Genomic DNA, 25654 nt, shown 5'->3' with positions numbered 1-25654 from the left:
AGTCAGTGGCTAGACGGCCTAGGTTTTATTTTATTGGCAGTGTTGCCTATGTCTTGTGTTTTTCTTTGAACGGATAAATAAAGCTGACTGAGGTCAGTATAAAGTATACAGCACTGACTAGACTGCAATTGTTGATGTGCCAACCGTCTCAGGCCCAGGAGATGGCGATCCCAGCAAGTGAGTAACCCCCAGATTGTCACATATGGTGGAGGATTGCTGTGGGCAGAAAAATGGCACATGAAGTTTGTGGCTGGATTTAAAGGGCCATATATATATATGGAACCAATGTGTTACTGCTGATTTATATTGCTTTATATGGCATTATGTATTAAGTGTTTCTTAAGGTTTGTGTTAGCCCTTAGGGGACGCAGCCAGTTTTGGCGTTTATGACACGGTAAAATTTTTCGAATATGACATGTGTCACTTTAACCCCTTGCCTCCGCAGCCTGTTTTGGCCTTAATGACCAGGCTCATTTTTCAAAATCTGACCTGTCTCACTTTATGCGCTTATAGCTCAGCGATGCTTTAACGTATGCTAGCGATTCTGAGATTGTTTTTTTGTCACATATGGCACTTTATATTAGTGGCAAAATTTGGTCACTACTTTGTGTGTTTTTTGTGAAAAACATCAAAATATCATGAAAAATTTAAAAATTTTGCATTTTATGAACTTCTGAAATTCTCTGCTTCTAAAAAAGGAAGTCATAGCACATAAATTAGTTACTAAATCACATTACCAATATGTCCTCTTTATTCTGGCATAATTTGGGAAACATATTTTACTTTTTTAGGCTGTTATGGGGCTTAGAAATTTATTAGCAAATTATCACATTTTGTGAAAGTTTCCAAAACTGATTTTTTTTTAGGGACCAGTTCTTTTTTTAAGTTGATTTAGGAGGCTTGTATGCTGTAAAACCCCATAAGTGACCCCATTTTGGAAACTAGACACCTTAAAGAATTAATCTAGGGGTATAATGAGCATTTTAACCCTACAGGGGCTGGAGGAAAGTATTCACAATTAGGCCTTAAAGAAATCGAAAATTTTAATTTTCCAATAATATATATGTTTAGATTAAAGTTTCTCCTTTCCAAAAGGAACAAGAGAGAATCTGCACCCCACAATTTGTAACACAGGTTCTCTTGAGTACAACGGTACCCCATATGTGGGCGTAAACCACTGTATGGGCACACAGCGGGGCTCAGAAGGGAAGGAGCGCCAATTAGCATTTTCAGTGCAGATTTTGCTGAAGAAGTTTCTGAGCGCCAGGTGCGTTTGCAGCGCCCATGTAGTGCCCGTAGAAGAGAACCCCCCCAAAAGTCACCCCATTTTGGAAAGTACACCCCTCAAAGAATTCATCTTGGGGTGTGGTGACCATTTTGACCCCACAGGTATTAGAGGAAAGTATTTAAAATTAGACAGTAAAAATGAAAAACTCGAATTTTTCCAATAATATGTTCGTTTAGTTTAAAATTTCTCAATTTCACAAGGAACATGAGAGAATCCGCACCCCAAAATTTGTAACGCAGGTTCTCCTGAGTACAACGGTACCCCATATGGGGGCATAAACCACTGTATGGGCACACAGGAGGGCTCAGAAGGAAGGGAGCGCCAATTAGCATTTTCAGTTCAGATTTTGCTGAAGAAGTTTCTGAGCCCCAGGTGCGTTTGCAGAGCCCCTGTAGTGTCCGCAGAAGAGAACCCCCCCATAAGTCACCCCATTTTGGAAAGTGCACCCCTCAAAGAATTCATCTTGGGGTGTGGTGACCATTTTGACCCCACAGATATTAGAGGAAAGTATTCAAAATAAGACAGTAAAATTGAAAAACTTGAATTTTTCCAATAATATGTTTGTTTAGTTTGAAATTTCTCAATTTCACGAGGAACAGGAGAGAAGCTGCATGACCAAATCTGTAACGCAGGTTCCCCTGAGTAGAACGGTACCCCATATGTGGGCATAAACCACTGTATGGGCACCCAGCCGGGCTCAGAAGGGAAGGAGCGCCAATTAGCATTTTCAGTGCAGATTTTTCCGAAGAAGTTTCTGAGCGCCAGGTGCGTTTGCAGTGCCCCTGTAGTGTCAGCAGAATAGAACCCCCCCAAAAGTCACCCCATTTAGGAAAGTACACCGTTCAAAGAATTCATCTTGGGGTGCAGTGAGCGGTTTGACCCCACAGGTATTAGAGGAAAGTATTCAAAATAAGACAGTAAAAATGAAAAACTCGAATTTTTCCAATATATGTTCGTTTAGTTTAAAATTTCTCAATTTCACGAGGAATGGGAGAAAAAATGTACCCCAAAATCTGTAACGCAGGTTCTCCTGAGTACAACGGTACCCCATATGTGGGCATAAACCACTGTATGGGCACACAGCAGGGCTCAGAAGAAAGGGAGCGCCAATTTGCTGGAGCAAAACCGCAGCTAGTAATGGTTATTAGAATAGCGCAGTTACTAAAATACAAAAAAAAAATGAGATTACAGGTAATGTGGGGTGGTTACGGATAATCTGTGGTGGTTACGGGCAACCTGCGGTGGTTACGGGCAACGAGGGGTGGTAACGGGCAACGTGGGGTGGTAACGGGCAACCTGGGGTGGTTACGGATAAACTGAAGTGCTTATAGGTAATCTGGGATGGGAACCTGTAACGTGCGGTGGTCGGGGGCAACGTGCGGTGGTCGGGGGCAACGTGCGGTGGTCGGGGGCAACGTGCGGTGGTCGGGGGCAACGTGCGGTGGTCGGAGGCAACGTGCGGTGGTCGGGGGCAACGTGCGGTGGTCGGAGGCAACGTGCGGTGGTCGGAGGCAACGTGCGGTGGTCGGAGGCAACGTGCGGTGGTCGGAGGCAACGTGCGGTGGTCGGAGGCAACGTGCGGTGGTCAGAGGCAACGTGCGGTGGTCAGAGGCAACGTGCGGTGGTCAGAGGCAACGTGCGGTGGTCGGGGGCAACGTGCGGTGGTCGGGGGCAACGTGCGGTGGTCAGAGGCAACGTGCGGTGGTCAGAGGCAACGTGTGGTGGTCAGAGGCAATCTGGGGGGAATTACATGTGATTAGGGGCAACCTGGGGGGGTTACAGACAATCTGCGGTGGTTACGGGCAACATGGGGTGGTTACAGACAATCTGGGGTGGTTACGGATAAACGAAAGTGCTTATAGGTAATCAGGGGTGGGTACATGTAATTTTGGGTGGTTACGGCAATCTGGAGGGGGTCACTGGCAACGTGTGTGAGTTAGAGGCAACGTGCAGTGGTTAGAGGCAACGTGCGGTGGTTACGTGCAATATGCGGGGTTACGGGCAATCGGGGCTGATTACGGACCATCTGGAGGGGCTCACTGGCAATTTGGGGTGGTTACAGGCAACGTGCGGTGGTTATGGGCAACGTGCGGTGGTTATGGGCAACATGCGGTGGTTATAGGCAACATGCGGTGGTTATAGGCAACATGCGGTGGTTATAGGCAATGTCCGGTGGTTATAGGCAATGTCCGGTGGTTAGTGGCAACGTGCGGTGGTTAGTGGCAACGTGCAGTGGTTATGGGCAACGTGCGGTGGTTAGTGGCAATGTGCGGTGGTTATGGGCAGCGTGCGGTGGTTATGGGCAACGTGCGGTGGTTAGTGGCAACGTGCGGTGGTTAGTGGCAACGTGCGGTGGTTATGGGCAACGTGCGGTGGTTATAGGCAACATGCGGTGGTTATAGGCAACATGCGGTGGTTATAGGCAACGTCCGGTGGTTATAGGCAACGTCCGGTGGTTATAGGCAACGTGCGGTGGTTAGTGGCAACGTGCGGTGGTTAGTGGCAACGTGCGGTGGTTAGTGGCAGCGTGCGGTGGTTATGGGCAGCGTGCGGTGGTTATGGGCAGCGTGCGGTGGTTATGGGCAACGTGCGGTGGTTATAGGCAACGTGCGGTGATTACGGGCAATCTGGGGTGGATACGGGCAATCTGGGGCGGATATGGGCAACCTGCGGTGGTTACGGGTAATTTGGGGGGGCTAGGGGTAATCTGGGAGTAAACTGCAATTATTACTATAATAAAAAGTGTGTGTTTTATTTTTTTGTATGTTTTTCACTTTTTGTACTTTATACATTAATTTTCACTGTATTACTATGATTACTGTGATATTTTCTATCACAGTAATCATAGTTCAGTGACAGAGACCAAATTGGTCTCTGTCACTTTAAATTTTCAGAGCTAACTGATTCTGGAGCGCATGCGCACTTCAGAATCAGCCTGGACGTCGAGGAGGACGGAGCTCCGTGGATCAGGTAACGTATGTGCGGAAGGGGGGGTGACTGGGGGACGGGGGTTACTGGGGGGGTGGGGGGCGACTTGGGGGGGGGCACGGTGACACTTTTTATCCCCTGTCACCAATGATTTATGGTGACAGGGGATAAAAAGTGCTGATCAGCACTGGGAACAGGCGATCGGCGGTATATAGTATATACCGCCGATCGCCTGCTCCGGGACCACACGGGGGGGTCCCCGATCACTGCCCCATGCTCTCCGCTACCTCCGGTGGCGGAGAGCATGGGGCTTTGATCACTTATTCATTTCCATCCCTGCGAACAAACATCGTTTGTTAGCAGGGATGGGGGCGGCCATCTTGGATCTGATGGCCGCCCGGGGAGGGTGATCGGGGGGCTGATCTGGGGTCTGAGGGGACATTTTTCATCTCCCCCCACCGTGGATTCACGGTGGGGGGAGATGAAAACTATCGGCGGCGCCGGTAATGCCCGGTACCGGCGGATCGCCGCTAAAGAGGTAGTAGCGGCGATCCGCCGGTATCGGAGGACGAGGGGAGGGGGCCGGGGGACACAGACTGAGTGGCGGTGGGGGGAGGCAGCGTTCTGCAGCCTCCCCCCGCCGCCCGATCGGCGGGGGACACTGAATCTCCCCATAGACGCTGCGGTCGCATTGACCGCGGCGTTTATGGGGTTAACTGCCCGGGGGGGAGCGCGGCTCCCCTCCGGGCAGTGGCAGCAGGAGGATGCTGTGTGACACAGCCTCCTCCTGCTGCCCGATCTCACCCAGGGACAGAGGGGGGAGGCAGGGAAAGCATGACGTCCAGGGACGTCATGATGCATTCTGCCCCTGCTTTTCATGACGTCCCTGGACGTCATATTGGGGGAAGGGGTTAAGCATCAATAACTTTGGAATGCTTTAACCAATCCTTGTAATTCCAAGATTGTTTTTTTCGTGACATATTCTACTTTATGTTAGTGGTAAATTTGGGTTCATAACTTTAGAATTTTTTTGTGAAAAAATTTCAAAATGTTGTGAAAAATTGAAAAAAATAGCATTTCTCTACATTTGAAAGTCTCTGCCAATAAGGAAAATAGTAATACTACATAAATTATTTATTAATTCATGTCTAGAACATGTCTAATTTATAATAACAGCATTTGGTGAACATGCTTTTACTTTTTTAGGATGACAGAGGCCGTTAATGTTTAGTAGCAATTTTCTAATTTTTCTTGAAAATTTCAAACTGAGAAATTCTTTAGGCACCAGTTCAGTTTTGGAGTATATTTTGGAGGCCTACTAGAAACCCCATACTGAAATCTTCACCCTTTCAAGTATTCAAATCTACAGTCACACAGAGTTTTTTTTAACCCTTTGGGCATTTCACAGGAATAACTGCAAAGTAAGAGTGAAAAGTAAAAATTTGCATTTTCACAGTCATGCTGTTTTTTTTTTCATTTTGGGTGTCCCTGTCATATGATGCTGCTGTAAAAGATGAAGCCACAATTAATGATAAGGTAAATTAAATTTGTTTTCAGAATGGGAGTTCCTAGACCCTCTTCCCATTGGTTTAAGTGACCTTGTTATGGTACAAAAAAACCTAAAGCAATGGATACAAAAATAAATGGGAAAATGTAATATGAATTTTAAGAGTGCATTCCTCACTGGGTCTGTAACCGATGTCCTTGCAGCCCTTGCAGCATCATACATTACCTGTCCAGGCTTCTTCTCCACACTGTCTTCATCCCCGGGTCCCGCGCTCTCTATCTTCAGAATAACCGGTCAGCTGACAGGCCACACTCAGCCAATCACAGGCCGCGGCGGTCCCAGCCTGTGATTGGCTGAGCGCTCCGTCAGCTGACCGGCCATTCTGAAGATAGAGAGCGTGGGACCCGGGGATGAAGACAGCGCAGAGAAGAAGCCTGGACAGGTAATGTATGATGCTGCTGCTTCTCAAATCGTCGGTCGCCCGCCGAGCACCGCTATTCAAACGTAGCGATGCGCGGTGGGGGAACGATGATTTTAGGTCTGGCCCTAAATGAACGATCAGCCGATGACACGATCATCGGCTGATCGTTCTCTCTTTCACTGAACGATAATCGGCCGAATCGGGCCGATCCGGCCGATTATCATTACTGTGGAATAGGGCCTTAATTGGCCTGTGACCCTGCAACTGATTGGGTGCTCTGGGTGACAGAGTTCTGCTCCCTACAGAACCACATGGAGGTCGGGACAGCTGTGGGAGCTAGGTTGGAAGGAAGGTAAGTTTGTAACAACCTTTTTAGAAGATGTCCTCCTTGTCCATACCAGATTTCCTGTGAAAGTTTATAATTCCACCATATATTATGCACACTGATTTCTTTAAGAAAACCAGAAACCCCAGAAGACCACTTTTCTATGCAAAATTGAGTGGTTGTAATCAGTTTAAATCTTAACTTTAATCAAATCAGACGAATATAACAAAGGTTATTAATGAGAATGCAAATTGTTCATCATGAGAAGTGTGCATACTGTGCACAGATTTATAGTAAGATTAAAAAACATGAAAGCTACTGAATGAATACAAAATAATTAGTTCTGAGCAATTAAACAGTGATTTATGAGTCATTTCTGATAACTAATGAAGACAAAATATACACAGAATAAGCATAGGTAAATTCTGGTCATGGCTTCATAACAATACAGCAAGGTCTTTTTAGTAGAACGCTTTTTTTCTCAATAGGAGAATAAAAAATAATAAATGAATAAAAAAAGTGTGTGTGTATGTGTGTGTGTGTGTGTGTGTGTGGGGGGGGGTTGCGTCATCATTAGTGCTAATCTCTATTATGTCGCTCCATCTAGTTTCCCCATCTAAACACTAAAGGTCAAATTAAAAAACTGTCACCAAACATTTCCTTTATTGGCATCAGTAGATACCATCGACCCAGTCATCTTTCTTAGGCAATGTTCCCACAATGTCTTTTTTTACATAAAAAAGATAGGTCCATGGAGGAAGATAGGTACATTGAGGAGTCTAAGGATTTTACTTACTGTGCAGGCTAACAACCGAAGAAGGGGAGGCTACCTACATGGATCCAAACAGGACCTAAGTACAATATGGGTGCACAAAGATTACCTCCTATACTATATGGGGGCCTAGAGGGGGCTTGTTTACTATATGGGGGCATAGAGTGGCCATAATACTATTTTTTTTCAATTAGAGGGTGACATTTTGCATTAGCAGGCCTAGCCACAACACTGCATGCCTCTTTATATATATTTATAATATTCCTTTCACTTTATACCTCTTTTATTTATTTGAGGTTATATGAGGTTCAATGTGGATAAATGTAAAGTTATGCACCTGGGTACTAATAACCCGCATGCATCATATGTCCTGGGGGGAGTTACTCTGGGAGAGTCACTGATGGAGAAGGATCTGGGTATACTTGTAGATAATAGACTACAGAACAGCACACAATGTCAGTCAGTGGCTTCTAAGGCCAGCAGGATATTGTCATGCATTAAAAAAGGCATGGACTCTCGGGACAGGGATATAATATTACCGCTTTATAAAGCTTTGGTGCGGCCCCATCTGGAGTATGCCGTCCAGTTTCTGGAGTATGCCGTCCAGTTTTGGAACCCGATTCATAAAAAGGATGTTCTAGAGCTGGAGAGGCTACAAAGACGGGCAACTAAACTAATAAGGGGAATGGAGCATCTTAGTTATGAGGAGAGATTAAAAGAATTACATTTGTTTAGTCTGGAGAAGAGACGTTTAAGGGGAGATATGATTAACTTATTTAAATATATAAATGGCCCCGACAAGAGATATGGGGAAAAGATGTTCCAGGTAAAACCCCCTCAAAGGACAAGAGGGCACTGCCTCCGCCTGGAGAAAAAAAGGTTCAATCTCCGGAGGCGACAAGTCTTCTTTACCATGAGAACTGTGAATCTGTGGAACAGTCTACCACAGGATCTGGTCACAGCAAAAACAGTAGAGGGCTTCAAAACAGGGCTAGACAAGTTCTTAGACCAAAATAATATAGATGCATGTGTATAGAACCTATCACCCCTCCCCCTTCCCTGTATCCATCCCCTCCTTGGTTGAACTTGATGGACATGTGTCTTTTTTCAACCGTATTAACTATGTAACTATGTAACTATGTAAAATGACAGCTGGACGTCCTACTTGTTCCTGCTAGAATACAGGAACTCTAATCTTGCACAATGCATTTACAATGGTAAAGATTTAAAGCCCAGGACCACATGGTTCATGGTCTACAGGTGTAACTGGATGTACAGAAGTATTTAACAGTCCTTACATATAAATAGTCAAACATATATACAGTGGTGCCTTGGATTACGAGCATAATTGGTTTTGGGACTGTGCTTGTAATCCAAATCCACTCTTAAACCAAAGCAAATTTTCCCTTAAGAAATCATTGAAATGCAGATAATTGGTTCCACACCCCAAAAATAATGATTTATTATTCTGAATAACATGTAAAACAGACGAAACAAACATTCAGAAACAGCAGAATATGTGATATTATCAGTTACTGTATAATATAACAATCAGCATGTGATGTATAATGTATAGTAACTGCATAACCCTGATAACACAGCAGCAGTTTGTAGATACAGGATGGAGATGCAGATCCCCATAATGCAGTAGCGTAGTACAACGGGCTAGAATAGAGAAGCAGGAAAGCTGTCAGAGGTCACATGACAGCAATGGGGAAGGGGTGTTTTTTTCAGCATAGGAATATGTGGGCACAGTATAGCAGCACTCTCTGTCCGAGGAGACAGGGGTTACAGCTATGAAGAGATTACCTACACAGTCCTGTCCCCGGACGCAAGCCCCAGCCTGAAGTGGATCTGCTATTATTTGGAAGGTGAGGGAGACTTCCTGGGTCAGAGTACAGCGCTGTAGACCCTCCTATACAGACCATGCCCCTCCCTAACTCACGCTCCCACCCAGTACAGGGAGCTCTTAAACCAAAGCGATGCTCTTAAACCAAGTCACAATTTTGAAAAACTGTGAGCTCTTAAACCAAGTTACTCTTAAACCAAGGTACCACTGTATGTATATATATATATATATATATATATATGTAGCATATGTATTAACAGAGGAAGAAGGCAACCAAAGATTAGAGAGATGAATACCTTTGTATTTTTACCAATATACATTAATTAATAGTGATGAGCAAATACTGTTCGATCGAATAGTAAGGTATTCGATCTATCAAATATTATCGAATAGTTTGCCAAATATTCAATAAATATTCAATAAGCGTTCAAATCCCCCAGCTTCCGGTTTTTACCTCCAAGTGGTCGAATAGATGTTTTTCAATAATCAAATTGACTTAAATGGGATTGAATATTCAATCGAAAATTCGAATATTCGATATTCGTACAAATATCAAATATTCGAATATTTCACTATTTGCTCATCACAATTAATTATAGAAATGTTAAGTATATAACGAATAAAAATATAAAACAGCAATATTAAACATACTAACACACTTTATAATATTCCTGTTTCAATGCCAGTAACTAAAACTGCTGAAATGAATATCCTAAAGAAACTCTGTATTAACAGCACTTTGGTTGTACACATAATGCAATATCACATAAAACACATTATTACAGCAGAACCATACATTAAAATATAGTGGCTGTTCCGGAGGATGTGTCTAATGCTAACAAAGTCACATTTACTACAGTCCCACAAACAAAATTCATTATGTAGGCTATACACATACAAACTAATTTGAATATAGGGTCCTAATTATACAATCTAGCATAAAGTGCAAATGCAAAGTGCCACTAAATTATCCAAAAAAATCCACTAGACCCAAAGCTTCCCTATACAAACATTATACCCCATACACGTTCAAGATGAATATTACTATTAACAGTATCAGTGAACCTTCATCTGCGGGACCCCCTGGCTTTGCAAAATTTCTATCAAACAAGTAAATTTAATTCCATTGGAATGACCAACAAAACATATCCCAATTAATAGTTTGTTGCTCCTCATTGGGATTTTATGACACCTATGACTTTACTAATACAGTTGAGTGGAGAATGTTGCCAAAACCAAACAATTCAACCTCTTTGCTGAACTCTATTTACTAATAATAAACAATATAACGCTGCTTCCAACTTGATGGAGGAGTGGTGAATGACCAGCTTTGCAGCATGAAAGTCTTGTCATGGAAAGTTCATTTTAAGTTTCAGTAGAAGAATCCAGATTTTGTGTTTTATCATACAAGAGTGGCTCACATCCAATTATTAATATTAATACAAATTTTCTATGTAATTGAATATATTTTAGAATCAGTGTATGCTCCTCTGGGCGCTATGTTATTAAAATAAAAAGTAACTTGGTAAGTTAAATTCTTTATTGCTCTGACACTGCACCATGCACAGCAAAATCATCATTCTAGGTACAGTATACAGTAGGTAGATAAAAGAATTCTAAAGCACATGCAATTTCAATAACAGCAAACATAAATGGAACACTTCTTTATATCCATTATAGGCTAAGGTGTCCATGTGAAGGATACAATGAAAGAACCCAAAAGGAACACAATACAATAAATACAATTTCCATGTAGACAGATATAGATATAATTCTGAGAGTATATCTACTACTACTTTTTCCATGCAAATGTATTCAATTAACACTTACCTAGGCATTCATGACCATAATCCCCATAATAAGCTTCTACTATGTGGGCATCAAAATGGTCTTCAGCTGTGTTTTACTGGAGGAACTGCTAAATGTCTCTAGGATTCTAAAATGGAAGAGCAAAATACAGAATTTTACATACAAGTCTGAATACTAAAAAACGAAAATATATTTAAAAAAATGAAATGCCCCTCAGATTTTCATCTCATACAGACTGATACATTTGGGCCAGTATGTGCACTAATGGAGGCTTTTCCCAAAGACTTTTTTTTTTTCCAAACAGATTTTTATTGTGGGGAGACTTTAACTTCCCAAAGACTTTAATGTGATTATTAGTTTTTTTTTATTTTAGCACAAAGCTACAAAACAAAATGTGAAACATGTGAAAGGTCTGAAGACTTTACAAAATTATATACCGTAAATATAGAAAGCTACTAGAGATGAGATCTAAGTTCACACACAGTATTTTTGCTAAGTATTTTGGTCAGTATTTTGTAACCAAAATCAGGAGTGAAAACATAGAAAGGCTATGTTCACGCACTGTTGAAATTTAGTTGATGACCATCATTAAATGGCAAATGATGGCAGTTGTTTTAAATAAAGGGCCATTATTTGCCATAAAATGACGGCCATCCACAAAATTTCAACAGTGTGTGAACATAGCCTTTCTATGTTTTCAATCCACTCCTGGTTTTGGTTGCAAAATACTGACCAAAATACTGAGCAAAAATAATGTGTGGGAACGTAGCCTAAGGCCATGGTCCCACTACGTAAGTTACGTAGTAATCATGGCCGTTGTAACAACGGCCGTGATTTCTACGGTACTGAAGTAGTGGTACCTTCTAAGGAATCCCGGCCGGAGTGTATACACATAGTATACACTCCGGCCGGGATCCCTAGCGGCGCCGCAAGAAACTGACATGTCAGTTTTCTGCGGCTGCTATTTAATGAATAGCGGCCGCAGAAAACCCTGTCAGTTCACACAATGGAGCGTGCAGCTCCGGCCACAAACTCCATTACGTGCTGCGGGGAATTCGGATGGGGGCGCGCATGGATGCGCCCGCATCCGAATTCAGAGACTGTAAAGATCAAAGATCATATGGTACCGCAGTACCGGTCGGGATGATCTTTTCTGAGACCGGCCATTCTGTGACCGGCCAGTTCCATACAAAGTGTAAACATAGCCTAACAGTACAAACAAAGCTGATCGCTTTGTTAGCTTGACGATCTGCTTATCAGTCAGATGCCAAGAAGTTTCTCAGGACTAAATGCAACTTTTCCAGGCACTTCGTGGAGCAGCACGAAGCGGCATGGACTTCAAAAACAGTACATTGATAAGCAGATTGCCAGGCTAACGAAGCGATTCTGTATGGAACCTGGATATCTGTAAAATGACTTCAACATTCAGTGGTGCCTTTGTCATGATAAACTGCTGAGGTTCTGAAGACCCAAGGTTCCATGCACTACTACATGTCTATAATACAGTGGCCATTCATTGTGTGTGTGTCCAGTATGTGGTATTGTAACTCTTCATAAGATGCTATTTACCTGTGGAATTCATAATGTCATAAGGTGATTGTATGGTCCTGCAGGACAGACGCCACAATTCTTAGCTGTACAACTTTTAGTGAAATAAAGGAAAACCAAAATATGTGTCTACAGAACGCATTTGAGTTGGAACAGTCTACACACTATATAAGTAATGTTCCAAGAAAATCATTTAATAAGCTAGGGTTTCTTTTTCCAAAATTGCATGACATAAAGATCTGATGCTGTACGGCAGAACGGCAAACTCTGTAGACGAATTGATTTACAGGGGAAATAGTTGCTTAAATGTAACTGGTTTACAAAGGAACATTTATTTTAAAGAATCAGTAAACCTAAAGCATGCAACCTATAAAAGTGCACAATATAAACAGCACAGTTTCAAGGCCACAGTTTTACCAGCAATACGGTGCATCCATTAACAAATTGCTTTTAGCTGCAGTAAATCTGAACATAGAAGTTTGCACAGTTTTGCCAATATTATTCTCTTCTAGTTGGCAGGCAGTGGTCACATCATCCCACTCGATTCCTATGCCAAGTGCATCCTGCGACCAGAGGAGCCAGAAAAGGTGAGCAAGAAAGGTAAATTCAGCCAACTCTTTAATCAAGAGGCTATTGCGGGGGGGCAATTTAACCACCATGTGGGGTACTAAGGGTGGGGGCCTAAACCTATCCCCCACGCCTTGGAAGGGACACTTCAGAGATGTGAATTGAGAGGAAGTAATTGCCAGGGGGAAAAGGTCTAAGCCATCTTCTCTTCCCTGGACAACCCCCTCAAGGTACTTTTATAACTTTACAGTTCCTACAAAGTGCTGCTATAGTTTACAGTTCAAAATATATGCTGATATATGTCTAGAGATACAAAGTTAGTGGAATCCTAGGCTAACACTCGTTCACGAGTCACACGGAGACACCAGTTGGGTAGTAGGAATAAGATTATTATTTTTTTATTATATTTTTTATAAAGAAGCAAACAAGGCATTTTAATGATTATTCTTCTCTTCCTCTGGTTATATTTTGACCTGATGAAAGAGGAGAATAGGGGCAGGGGCTGGACTGCAGTAACTACTGGGGAGGGGAGGATGCACTTTTTTTGCAGTTGTCTCCCTCTGCTGTTATGTCTAACGTAGTGAGGAGACACTATTTTAGAAGTCTATTTGTATTGTCCGAGTATAATGGTGGTACACTAAGTTATTTATTGCCTATCTTAAAGTATCTCTGTTGAAATCTCCTGCAATCCTTAAGTGGGAGACTGTGCTGCACAAATCCTATTCAGATGAGGAATGGCTATGGGCGTACAAATGGGCCAACAAATCAACCATAGCAGTATCTCAGAGGGAGAATATCCTAAAAATAAGATTGCATTGGTATTTCACACCGCAAAAGATACACCAAATATATCCTTCCTCTTCCCCTCTTTGTTGGCGTAAGTGTGGCAATGTTGGGTCACTACTTCACATTCTTTGGGATTGCCAAAGTCTCAAACCCTATTGGTTATCTGTAAATAAACTATTGGTAGACGTATTAGGCTTACAATTTACTCTCACATCTGCGCAAACTATGGTCCTGTTAGACTTGCATGTGATACCTGTCTTAGACAGGATGCTATTTTGCAAAATCATTAACATTGCCAGGCTGGTTGTGACGCGCCACTGGAAGTCTCCCACTATACCTACACTTAGCGAGGTGACAGATAGTGTACAACATTGCTATACCATGGAACGTCTGATTTCCTTCTCCAGGTCGACCACTACTGCTTTTCAAGCCACAAGGGAGAAATGGTCAGCGAGCCCATATCACAAAGTGTAGGCCTCTTGCATTTCAGGCTATATATATATATATTTTTTTTTTTTTCCAGTGGGGCTGCCTCCCACCGTGACCAACCGCACCGTTGATTCATATCTATGTGACTTTAACCTGATCGAATAATAATTTGCTTCCTGCTCACAATTTTTGTTTTGTGTTCCCAGTTGATGTTGTTTTATTGTTGCATTGCGATAATTGCATTAGATTGCTCCAAGCTACAGCTATATTACATGACTCGAGGGTTGCTTCCTCTTTTGAACTTTGCTATACATCCGAGCATTACCATGGACTCATGGACTCTTTTGGTCATTCTAATGAGGCGAGAAGCCAACCTATCTTTACACTCACATTATTGGAGCTGTTGATGAGTGCAATGATGGTTTATTCGTATTTTGTGTTACGTGTTAAAAAATAATTAGAAATTTTTGAAAGTATTGAAACATTAAAGTATCTCTGTCCAGTTTCACACCAAGAGCTAGGAGCTGTGATTTCCACTCAAGCCACTAGGTGTCCCACTTTTCCTGTTTTGGGAGAGTTGTAAGTTCTGTACCAATCAGAACTCATAAAGGAGCTCTAGTTTATGGGATGCTGACTACAGTATTCAGTGCTAGACCCTTAGAAGTGGGGTAACTGTGAGCTGGGTAAACCCTTGTCTAAGTCTGAGATCCTTCTTAACATCAGGACAGTCACTCCCTAAAGGATAGAAAGAGGGAATGATCCCCAGTAGAACAAAGTTGCTGTAAGCCAAAGTATTCTACTGACTACATTCGACTACCTAGGAAAATCTTGAGGAGTTAGCTACACCCAGAGACAGAGACCTGGGACTTCCTCTTTCAAGTATCTACACTACAAAATCCCTGCAGAGTACTGCACTAATTAAAAAAAAACTACATGGCCCCTACACTACCCTTCCAACACAAGTCTTCCTATTCTCAACTTATACATAAGCCATTGCACTAGCACCTGTAAACAGTCTTGTTATTTGATTTTTTGTATTGCACTGAAGTAAAGATTCAATCCTTGTTTAAAGGCTGGACTTTGTCACCTTTCCTTTTGTGGCACCTGCACCCTCACGCCTCACTTCTGTTCTACCAAAGTGTCCTTGGGTGGGTCACTGCCACTCCTGGCCACCGCAACAAAGCTACCCTAAAACACCATAGCCCCCAGCTGCCACAACACCTGCATCCAGAATCCTGGGCCACGGCACACTCTCTGATGGTCTTATTTATATGGGCACTGTCATTTCCAATAAATGTTAAATCAGTAATGGAGATGATTTTCTACAATTTTGTAATTTACTTCATTATTTTTTTTTACCAGTTTTCTATACGAAATACAATGCTATAAGAGCTCCCTCTATGTGTCTCACTTACTGAAAAATTGCAGTTGAGGCTTCATCACTAAGGCCATGTGGTCTTTAGTACCAGCAAAAAAGAGACCAAATGCAGGACAAGATGTCAGTTGTCCCTCTGCTCTGCACAAACTGTCCTAGAAATGATGAATGTTGACAGGCCAGAGGCCATGCACTCCCCTGTGCACTGCTGCAGCTGAGTAAACTTACAAAACAAAATGGCCGCCCTCTAGCTCAGAGTGAAATGCAGAAGCAATAGCTGTGAAATTAAATAAAAACTGAAAGCTTGCATAAGGCAAGCATTAACTATTTATTTGCAGCTTCTTTTTTTTTTTATACACACTATGACAGGTATACTATAATCTTTGCCTGAGTAGAAAGCAAATTCATTCAATTAACTAGTGATATTTTTCTTGGTCTTTCTATAGTGAGTAAAAATGAAAAGCGAACTATATTCCAAAACTGGCACCAATCCTATTTTGAATATGGGGACATATCAAACGAGGCCACAGAGAAAATTCCACTGAGTTACAGCATGCTGCATTTTTCCATGAATAGCACTTCTGAAACTGGAGGGAATTGGAGGTATTTTAATAAGCAACCTCAAGTGTCTTATTAAGAGACACAGGTTTTACAAATCACTTACACCATGACTTCTGGGTGTTATCCATGCAATATTAACAGCATATATTTTACTAGGAAGGGAAAATGTTTACCATGTAGATTTTATATCACTGTTTGTGTCTGCTCAGGATTGTGCAAGTTGTGACCTGACCGTTTAATCTACACACCAAATGTGAAAAACAGATGTATTTAAATAGCTCATGATAAGGAATGCTAGTAAACTTGTTGATACTGTAAAAAAAGCATACAAAAATGTGCCCTAAGAAAAAGTTCACGTTACACTATGTGGCAATATATCTGGTATGTGTCTGCAGAAATACATAGGAAAGATTGGCTATCACCTTTCCCTGTCACCGATACTCTGACTGAAAAGCAGGGAGTGGCACAGTCTGTGAAATAATGCAAAAAGAATGCAATCTTCTGCACACTGCACAAAGGTGTTATTGTTCTTAAAGTGAATGTCCACCGTTTATTATCATATTGGATGTACATGCAATATTTTGAGTTGAATAATTTAAAAACCCAATCCAGACAACCGCACATTATTTAATGATCTGTCTACCTGCAGCCTGATAATGAACATGTCTGACTTTGACAGCGGTCACAATAACAGCCCAATCCAGTACTGCGACAGGAAACTGAAATGATCACTAAAAGCACAGTGCTCCTATTAAGTGCTACCCTGCTGGGTGGTTCCTAGGGTAGCCCATTATATGAGCAATGACATTACAGGGCTTCCCTCAACAGTCTGTCTGAAAGCATACAAAGAAAATGCCATCTTCTTTGCTTGCCTATCAGTACAGATCACTGGTAATGTGTCTCCATAGTACTGAACAAAGAAAAAATACCACTAGGTACATCACCAGCACCGATACAGGAATGCCGGTGCCGCAGTCCTTTTTTTTAACCGCAGCACGGTTCCCCCGTATGGCGCTTGTCTTTTCCCGAACACCAAAGACGGGCCCATTGGCTCCCAGTGTGATGAAACCCCCACCCCTCTATGACGTGGCTCTATTAGAATCAAGGTAGCCATGTCACACTGGCGGCTGGTGGGCCCGCCTCCAGAGCTTTATGCTGGGAAGATGGTTGGGAAAAGACTGGCACCATGCATGGAATCCAGGTGGCGGTTCAAAATAGGGACAGTGGCACTGTCATCCCCTCGCCTCGGAGCAGCCTGTAACAAGCAGCCTAACATAGTGGGCGGGCCGGGAGGGCATGCTAGGCGGGTCGAGGGGGGTGCTACGGGCGGATGGGGAATGCCCCAAATGCTCTGAACCTGCTAATTAGCATATCAGCAATTATAAAAAACCTGCACAATACCTGACCTCACAGGAATATGAAGAACAGCCCTGCAACCCTAAGGTAAATAGCGGTTGGTGATATCAGCAGGTTCACATGGATTTCACATCACCCGTCTAGCACTGTCAGCGATTTAGGATGGGTTGGCAGGTTAAAGGCCATAAAATTAGCCAATATAGGCAACCTTTTCTATTTAAAAAGATGTCCGGTATTGCCGCAATTTAATGAATTAATTCAATGAATTGAAGTCAATGGAATAACGGACGTCTAATGCACACAGTGTATAAAATGATGGATGTTGTCTGTGCGGACGCTAACATAATCATCATGATAATTATTTTCAGACGTCTTTTGCAAACAGTGGGCGTTATTTTTTCAGTTGTTCACAGTTTTTCTTTTTTCACCATCTTTCCACCATTTTTCCTATTAAATTCAATGGACTTTTCAATTAAAGATTCACCCAAAGGCCAATCAGTCCACCAAAACTAGTATAATGTACCAACAGCCGTCATTGCACTGACGGGCGCCCATACAGCAAAATGACGGAGATCATTTTTTCTTTTCAAAAACATAGAGAAAAATGTTGTGTGAACATAGCCAAAGAGTTCAGATCTACTTTTCAGTTCACTTCCAGTTCTAATTACACTGGAAGAGCATATATTTTTTAAAGGGGTTATCCAGCGAAAATCTTTTCCTTTCAAATCAACTGGTGTCAGAAAGTTATATAGATTTGTAATTTACTTCTATTAAAAATCTCAAGTCTTCCCATACTTATCAGCTGCTGTATGTCATAAAGGAAATGTTGTTTTATTTTCAGCCTGACAGTGCTCTCAGCTGACACCTCTGGCCGAGACAGGACCTGTCCAGAGAAGGAGAGGTTTTCTATGGGAATCCTCAAAGAATACCACTCCTGTTCTGGACAGTTCCTGTCTCGGCCAGAGATGTTAGCAGAGAGCACAGTGTCAGACTGAAAATTTTCTGTATGACATACAGCAGCTAATAAGTATGGGAAGACTTGAGATTTTTTAATAGAAGTAAATTACAAATCTAATTTAATTTAATATAATTTTCTGAGACAAGTTAATTTGATAGAAATTTTTTTTGCTGGACAACCCCTTTAACAATCCTATATTTTGCACTTGAGTAACAAATTACACACGCAGACCTCGAACCAAGCTACATGTCTAAGCTGCCCTACTTAATAGATTAAAATCTGTGCTATTTTCCTAATAAAGTGCAATTTTATTAGTCGTTATATCACTGTGATTTCCTGTAATTTTCTTAGGATGTAATGGAGAACATGGCAAACATGGTCTAGACATTCATTAATTTCATAAATATCATATCACCAATTAGCTTAAATGTGCCCTGTGAGAATTTCCACTAGATGTTATACTGTAACAATATTAGTCGGCTTTCTTGCAGTCCTATGTCTAATGTGCTGTGATTCTAATCCTTAAATTCTGTTTTAACAGTCCAGAGTAAATTACAGGCTGTGATATAAAGTGCCTTATGGCTTGTCCTCATTTGAAAGCCACTACCGATTTGTAATCTGCATTTCCAGTGAATCATGTGCAAAACCCTTGAAGAGGACCTGTCAGTTCTCCTTATCTGTTTAATTTAACACTTAAAATCTCTGTGATATAATAATTCTGAAGGATTCTCCATGAGCAGTTCCTTTGTTAATTCTTTGGCACATGTATGAATAAACTGACAACTGGGTGTTGAGTGGCGTAGTGCCTCTCACATTGTCCAATTGGTACACAGTGTCATACGGTGTATGGACACACCCCTAACAAGGCGACCCAGTTGTCAATTTATTTATAAATTTCTAGGCGGAACAACTGAGAAATTTCACAACAGAGTTCTAAAGAAAGATGCTCCAGAACTGGTATATGATGGGAAATACTAGTATTGACTAAAACAGACATGTCAGTAAGCCGACTGATTTTCTTAAAGTGCAGTGTCACTGTTGTGTGTTTTTTTATTTTATTTTTTTGCAGAAATCAATAGTACATTTTAAGAAACTTTGTAATAGGGTTTATTAGGCAAATATGCCATTATCTGCACTCAAAAAGCCTTTCCCCAGGTCTCCCCCCCTCCACTCTCTCATCCACTGCTCATTATCAGGAAATCTCGACTCTTTTACATCAGACCTGCTCTTTCTAATCTATGGAGAGGGGAGGGGGGAGGAGGGAGATTAGTCACAAGTAGAGAACAAATGATTACACAGTGGGAGCTGTGTGAAAGCCAGTATTCACAGGTCAGAGGTTCAGTGTTGACTTCAGAGGAGATAGCCCGGTGATATAGCTGTAAATAACTCTTTGTTGTCCTATTTTGGTGCCTCATCTCCCTCCACCCCTCCCCTATCCATAGAAAACCATGAAGACAGGGGTTAGAGCTTCAAACTGCCTTTTCATGATAAAAATGCATTTTTCGGCTAATAAACCCTGATAACTAAGTTTCTTAAAATCGCCGGGACTATTGATTTCTGCAAAAAAAATTTAAACGACAGTGACACTTTAAAGAAAACGGCGTAAGAAACACTTTTTATACAGTGTGACTGGCCTTCTGTAACTCCAGCTGAGAAAATGTTGCCGCAGCCCTCGTCTGTATATTATGCTCTGAATTTCTTATTGTTAAAGAATATCTTTAAAAAGTTCAATCTGAAAATGCACAAACATTTTTCCCTGGCATAATTACAACTTACAAGGAGAATCCTGAACATTTCACAGATTTTTAGTATCATTGTTGATATGACACATCATGGTTTGCTCTAGGTTTGCAGACAATAGCCTAGTTTTGTATGGGTACATGTACTGGTTGAGAGTGTTCTAAACAATTAGCAGGGCTTTGTCTATAAATCTACATTAACGTAAATAATTATAATGCTAATAAACATTATTTCTATTAGCATTATCTATGAAGAAGACGAAAGTAAAGAGTGTTCTACTCAGCTATCTCTGGCAGCTTCACGGACAATGGGTAGAGTAGAAGTGCACAAGGGCCACTTATAACCAATACTTGGGGCTTTGTTCTGGGGATTTCAATAGGGAACCAGCCATAAGTCCCACCATCACCTCAGATAGGTAATAAGGTACTTTAACTAGGAATACTCTTTTAGGTTAGCTTAAGACTTTAGGGTAGCTAGGGTACTGTATCGTAGCGGATTTAATGGTGGAGATTTATCAAACATGTTGTAAAGTAAAACTGGCTCAGTTGCCCCTAGCAACCAATCAGATTCTACTTTTTATTCCTCACAGAAAATGGAAAATGAAAGTTGGAATCTGATTGGTTGCTAGGGGCAACTGAGCCAGTTTCACTTCACACCCTGTTTGTTAAATCTCCCCCATGGTGGTTTTAGCCCACCACAAACAGACAAAAAGAGATGGGATAGGGGGCTCAGTTTTGAAACATGTGCGAGTCACAGGCATGGGAGCTAAATCTATCCAGTGCATATGTCGTACATTTTTTATATGGGAATACCCCTTTAACATACATGAACATAAATAAACATATGCTCATTTTTGTAATGGGGATAAGACATGTGGCCTCACTCAAGCTGTCCTTGTTATACATGGACGAAAATTCATCTGGATGGCCTAAGTGTAATACTACATTACAGCAGTCTGCTTGATGGCGGCTTCCCCCAGCATGGGCAGAACAGCCAGTGTTCACACTCTGAACGGATTGTCTCAACAAAGAACAAGCCTTTGCTTCAAACTGCAAAGCTGGGTGTTTGGCAGCCTAAAAGTGGCCCTGGATAGGCTTATTGTCAACGATCCCTTCTAACAAAGTGGCTTGGACAATACCAGTTTATGGGTTAAATGTGTTTGACTTGACGTGATTGGCTCTGATCTGCAGCTTTTTCAATTCAAGATTGCAAGACCTGAGGATCATGCTAGGGATGGCTGTCTTTCTTATTTATAATATAGAGAGATATTTTTTTTATAAAGACAAGACACAACCCAGGAACCATATTGTCTGCTGAAGAAGCAAAGCAGAATGAGCCATGGGTACATTAAATAGTCCTAGTTTTCAGAAATAACATTATACCAGTTATGTCAATGACAACAGCACTACAAAAATACAATCCCTTAACAACAGACGTTACATCATTGGCAATAATTCCAGATCTTTCTGCCAAGAAGCATAGTTTAAAAATATGTCCCCAGATAGAAGTCAGGCCATCAGACAATGCAAAGCACTTCATTACTGCAGCGTCTTTGTTATTCTGTATGTGTTATGCCATGTCCAGATAGCTATTAAGGAGATAATACAATGATTATTCATGTTGAACAAGACAAGCTGGAATACTACCGAATTCAATGTATGTTGAATGATAGAAAATGAATGATTGATCTATGCGCGCAGACTGCCTACAGAAGAATGGCACTAGTGATTCCATTTTCATTTCATTTTAGCCAAGGTAATCTTTTCAAGTTCTATTTCCTGCTTGTTGTAAGCAGGGCCGTTACTGCCATGAGGTAAAATGAGTTTACTGTGCACGGTGGCAGCTTTGTAGAGTCCATGAATATTTACTGTAAATTTTACTAGCTGGTGTTACTCCAGGTAAATGAAACGCAACAGGTCCTGATGAAGACAACTCCTTTAAATTTAAAGGGGTAAAGTGGTAAAGTAAACTTGCTGCTGCAATCCTGTTGCTCAGTTTCCTGCTCGGTGCTGGGGCTATGATGTTGCAGGTCCACCCTGCCAATCAGCGGCTGAAGCACCCAGAAGCGGCCAAACAGGGGAGAGGGGATTGTGGCAGAGGCACTGGAGCAAGGGAAATACGTTTACATGATTATTAACAGCGCATGCCTGGCCATATAGTAAAAACACCTCTTGCCTGGAATACCTCTTTTAGCCATACAGAAAGCTCAGGGATAACTTTAAAAGAACACTAAACAAAGTCATTGTATAAGTCAGTGGAAAAGCTTCTACAAATATTTGCATATATCATTTAGGCTGAGTTTACTTCTTTGTCAGATGCTCCATTCTGCTGCATAAAGGGCATCAACAGATCCCATTAACTTTAATGGGATCCATCAGGTTCCCATCTAATGTCTGTTTAGCAGGATTTAAAAAAAAAATAAAAAAGAATGCTTGCATTATTTTTCTGTCTGCTCCGGTCCTGCTACATAAATACAATCTGCCACAGCGCTCCCCGAATGGAGCTCCAACACAGATGTCAACTTAACCTTAGGGTCCTCACTAGATTAAACTCTCTTCTTGCTTTATTGTAGGAAACACAGTTGGGTACAGGTAAGGAAGGATTAACAAACAGTGCATACCAGTGATGGCCGTATCGCACGCATGTGCTGTGACAAAGTGCTTCTCATTGTATATACTTTTCCATGGGGATAAATATAAAGCGCCCCATGCATGTATGGAATGCTGGCAGTGCGGAGTTTCTGCATATCTACATGGTTGAATGGATATCTACAAGTGTGAATAGATCCTTAGGCTGCATTCACACATTCCGTGTTCTGAGTTCCACAGCACTGTAATGACATAGCCGCATGCTGCGGAGATTCAAGATGTTTCCCCGCTCCCGGCTTGATGTTTATACATCACGCTGTGTGAGGTAACAGCAGGGCCGGCCTTAGGGTAGATGGCGCCCTGTGCAGAATATTCTTTCGGCGCAACCCCCATCCCATCTCTTGGAGACACAAAGGGGGAGATTTATCAAGCATCAGATTCCACCTTTCATTTTCCAAAGAGTCTGTGAGGAATGAAAGGTGGAATCTGATTGATTGCTAGGGGCAACTGAGCCAGTTTCACTTTACACCATCTATATCATAAAAATGAAAGTCTGTCTGTCTGTCCCGTATAGACTTCCAAACGCCTGAACCGTTTGACCCCAAATTTGGCACACAGATACATTGGGTGCCCAGGAAGGTTTTAGCGAAGGTCCCGTCCCCGCCAGATGTACAGGAGAGGAGGGGGAGGGGGAAGAGCGGCGCCCAACAGAGATGAATTGGAAAATCTCATCACTGCACACAGGTGATATAATTAGCTGCATCTCTGCCCAGAGAAAACGGCAGTTGGGAGCCTTAGCAACCAATAGGATTACTGCTTTCATTTTCACAGGGAGTTGTGGTTGCTAGGGCAGCTGCCTCACAACATCCACAGAAATAACTGGTAGACCCCCTACTCCATCTATACATTACATGTATACAGGACCCCCTACTCCATCTATACAGTACATGTATACAGGACATTACAGGGATACAGGACCCCCTAATCCTACTATACAGTACATGTATACAGGGCAGTATTACCAGCTGCTGCTGCCCTAAGCACTAAACCTGAGGATGCCCCATCCTCATTCACCAATTAGCATCAGGACTGGTAGGTAATAGCTCCAGACATCACATTTAACACTGCCACACTAGACCTGACCAATACCTCCACATTGTGACTGGATAACACAGTCATACCACACTTGACCAATACCGCTATACTGTGACTGGATAACACTGTCATACCACACCTGACCAATACCGCCATACTGTGACTGGATAACACCACCACACCAGACCTGACCAATACCGCCATACTGTGACTGGATAACACCACCATACCAGACCTAACCAATACCGACACACTGTGACTGGATAACACCGCCATACCAGACCTGACCAATACCACCATACTGTGACTGGATAACACTGTTATACCACACCTTACCAATACCGCCATACTGTGACTGGATGAATCTGCCATTCCAGACCTGACCAATACCACCATACTGTGACTGGATAACACTGCCACACCAGACCTGACCAATAGCACCATACTGTGACTGGATAACACCGCCACACCAGACCTGACCAATACTGCCACATTGTGACTGGATAACACTGCCATACCAGACCTGACCAATACCGCCATACTGTGAATAAATAACATCGCCATACCAAACCTGACCAATACCGCCATACTGTGACTGGATAACACCACCACACCAGACCTGACCAATACCGCCATACTGTGACTGGATAACACCGCCATACCAGACCTGACCAATACCGCCATACTGTGACTGGATAACACCGCCATACCAGACCTGACCAATACCGCCATACTGTGACTGGATGAATCTGCCATACCAGACCTGACCAATACCACCATACTGTGATTGGATAACACTGCCATACCAGACCTGACCAATACCACCATACTGTGACTGGATAACACTGCCATACCAGACCTGACCAATACCACCATACTGTGACTGGATAACACTGCCACAGCACCTCCACCAACTCTATACTACAGGTATACAGAACCCCAAACTATACACTACAGGTATACAGGACCCCAAAACTATACACTACAGGTATACAGAAACTCCACCAACTATATACTACAGGTATACAGGACCCTCAAACTATACACTACAGGTATACAGAACCCCCGAACTATATACTTCAAGTATACAAGACCTCCACCAACTCTTTACTACAGGTATACAGCACCTCCACCAACTCTATACTACAGATATACAGGACCCTCTATACACACTGACACTTTATACCAGGGCAGCGCCGGGTACATTTTCTAGTATTTGATAAATCTTTCCCATGGTGTATATACTGCTTACACATACAGGCACACAATTTAATATCCTGCTAACACAGACACACATACAGTCACATATACACATCTCATCTGTCTCTGGTCTGGGGGAGGAGCATAGGGGGTGGCTTAGGATGATGGAGTTGTAGCCCTACCACAGCTACACAGCAGCATGCTGGGAGTTGTAGTTTTATCACAGCGACATAGGAGCATGCTGGGAGTTGTAGTTCTACCACAGCTACACAGGGGCATGCTGGGAGTTGTTGTTGTCCTACCACAGCCACACAGGAGCATGCTGGGAGTTGTTGTCCTACCACAGCCACACAGGAGCATGCTGGGAGTTGTTGTTGTTTTACCACAGCCACACTGGAGCATGCTGAGAGTTGTTGATGTTCTACCACAGCCACATAGGAGCATGCTGGGAGTTGTTGTCCTACCTCAGCCACACAGTGCACTGACACACACACTCCACTAACACACAGACAGATACATGCATATACTCACCCACACAGTGAGTAGCAGTGG

General features: G+C 42.4%; 1 protein-coding gene across 2 annotated transcripts in view; it reads right to left on the bottom strand.

Annotated features, from left to right (window-relative positions):
- THRB (thyroid hormone receptor beta) overlaps positions 1-25654 on the bottom strand; it is a 259592-nt gene that overhangs the window by 181888 nt on the left and 52050 nt on the right. For both annotated transcript variants that reach the window (XM_069958677.1, XM_069958678.1), the window contains one exon: positions 10921-11026. The gene's annotated coding sequence lies outside the window, so the exon portion shown is untranslated. The remainder of the gene's footprint in view (positions 1-10920; positions 11027-25654) is intronic.

The sequence above is a fragment of the Dendropsophus ebraccatus genome, chromosome 2, assembly GCF_027789765.1.
Source record: "Dendropsophus ebraccatus isolate aDenEbr1 chromosome 2, aDenEbr1.pat, whole genome shotgun sequence".
NCBI lineage: Eukaryota > Metazoa > Chordata > Amphibia > Anura > Hylidae > Dendropsophus > Dendropsophus ebraccatus.
The sequence above is the reverse complement of the archived record's forward strand: the minus strand, read 5'-3'. Positions and strand labels throughout refer to the sequence as shown.